Source organism: Chanos chanos, chromosome 10, assembly GCF_902362185.1.
Source record: "Chanos chanos chromosome 10, fChaCha1.1, whole genome shotgun sequence".
NCBI classification, from domain to species: Eukaryota; Metazoa; Chordata; class Actinopteri; order Gonorynchiformes; family Chanidae; genus Chanos; species Chanos chanos.
Genome location: NC_044504.1, coordinates 34,537,397 through 34,539,926, shown reverse-complemented (window position 1 = coordinate 34,539,926; position 2,530 = coordinate 34,537,397).

Below are 2,530 nucleotides of genomic sequence, written 5' to 3'. Positions count from 1 at the left end.
AGAGAGAGAGAGAGAGAGAGAGAGAGAGAGAGAAAATGGAGAGTGAGACAGAGATAGACATGCAGTCAGGCTTACAGATCAAAGAAGTATCCTATTACAGATATTACGTCAAAGAGGTCAGCTGATTGAAAAGAGGGACGCAGGACTTCTGGGCCATGAGAAAGTGTGTGTGTGTGTGTGTGTGTGGCAGGTGTGGGGTGGTTTTGATTCATGAAGCAGACGAGAGGAAAGATGTAGAAGGCAACAGTTGGTAATACTGCACATCTCTGATGTGTCTTATTTTCTCTTCAGCCACCCTGCTGGAACATAGCATAAACTCGAATTCCCAAAATCCCCCAGTATGACAGAGAAGATTTAACATCTTTTTTTTTTTTCTTTTTCTTTTTTTTTTTCTCAGGACAGCCTCAGCGTCTGCAGCGTCTGTTCATAGAACTCTACTGAACCTCATCACCATAACAAAGAACATGGCTTGACCCCACAGGGCTTGTCTCTGGCCCAGTGACAGAGAAGAGTGTGTGTGTGTGAGAGAGAGAGAGTGAGAGAGAGAGAGAGAGAGAGAGAGAGAGAATGAGCGTGTGTGTGTGTTTGTGTGTGTGTGTGTGTGACAATTTTTTTTCAACACATGGAAATCTGTCCTTCAACAGTGAAGAACAGTGAGTGTGTGTGTGTGTGTGTGTGAGAGAGAGAGAGAGAAAGAGAGAGAGAGAGAGAGAGAGAGAGAGAGACATAAGTCAGTTTGAGGATGTTCTCAGTTGTTTGTTGCTTCCTGTTGAGAAAACTGAGAGATATGTTCACTTAGTATAATTCTCATGATGGAGTTAGAATTAAATCAAATTGGATTTATGACACTGATACATGTAGATATTATACAGATATACAGAAGATAGTGTAAATAAATGTCCCTCCAAAAACGTACCATTATTCCACAGTTCACTGACACAGAGTGAACCTCATGGCATGAATCCATGTTGTTCATTGCCAAAAAATGACTGTAATATTGTGCGATCAGTTACACGATTTCATATGCTGTGAATGAATCACATTTTGGATGGTCAGGGTTTCTAGAGGATTCTCTAAATTTGCACCATTTCACTTCCTGTATAAGAACAGACTCAATACTACATACACACACACACACACACACACACACGTCTCACCACCAATTATGAATCTCTCTCCACACCAACCACATCCATGTTCTGTCTCCGTGACTGTCAATCTCACGGCTAAAAATCCTTTGATCTGGTTGGAATGCTGAGCTGGGGAAATTGGGAAAATCGCAGCAGATGTGGAAGTAGGATTGTGGTGTGTTGAGGGGGGGTGGGGGGGGGGTGGAAAAGGGTTTTTCTCTTTTTTTTTGTTGGTTTTAATGATCTTATTTCACTTTATTTCTACTTCGTGCTGGTTGAAGTGAAAGGCCTTGAAGGAAAGTGTGGTGCACAGTGTATTTTTCATTGGCCTGTCCTGACATGGAGCGTTTGATGAATAGGCCTCCTCTTTCTCCGCTCTGGCGTTTCGCTGTGCTGAGAGAGCGTCACACAGACGCGTGAATTATTGAACACCGATTTCATCGTCTTGCTCTCCCTCTCTCTCTCTCTCTCTCTCCGTCTGCAGCTAAACAAATTGAAAACACCAGGTGTTAGAAACATCACATGAATAAACAAACATCATCGCTTCAGGGCTATTGTAGTTCTACTCTTTTCATCATTCAAACAACTGTTAATGTAACGGCCATTGCTAATGTAACGGCCATTGCTAATGTAACACCCATTGTTAATGGAATCGCCCATTGTTAATGTAACGCCCATTGTTAATGTAACGCCCATTGCTAATGTAACACCCATTGTAAATGTAACGCCCATTGTTAATGTAACACCCACTGTTAATGTAACACCCACTGTTAAAGTAACCCCCGATGCAATCTCCATAACCATCACCTCAGCCTCCTTCTCTTCATCATTACAGAAATCATAACGTGATGAACAGAAAGGAGGCTGATTATCACTTAAAACATGAAAACTGACAACTGTGACTCCAAGAGGTTATCATTAGAACCGTAAGTGACTGATGGTCTTTGGTTGAGATGGTTAAAAATGGATGAGGTATTTTCCATATTGCACATGCGTCTTGATCTGCCTGCTTGTGTGTCTGATTGGCACTTACTGACATTATAAAACAAGAATCCCCACGGTCAGTCCCGCAGAATCCGGCTGTAAACCTCATCTAATACATCATAGGGCCTAATAACTCCAACACTCAGATGATCTTGAAGACTTTTAGGATCAGGTGTGCTAAATAAGGACCCCCCCCCCCCCCCCCCCGCCCCCCGCCCCCCGCAGGACTTGGACTTGGACTTGGACTTAGATTTGGGCACCGCTGGTATACAATGTTTAACCCAAAGTTCCTCATTCCCAAATAAATAAACATTAATAACATGACAAAATGTTAACCCACCTCCAATGAGCCAGATAAAGCTAAGTTACGGTCGCATGCACAGACACACAGTGTGAAGCTGTACATCTGACACAGA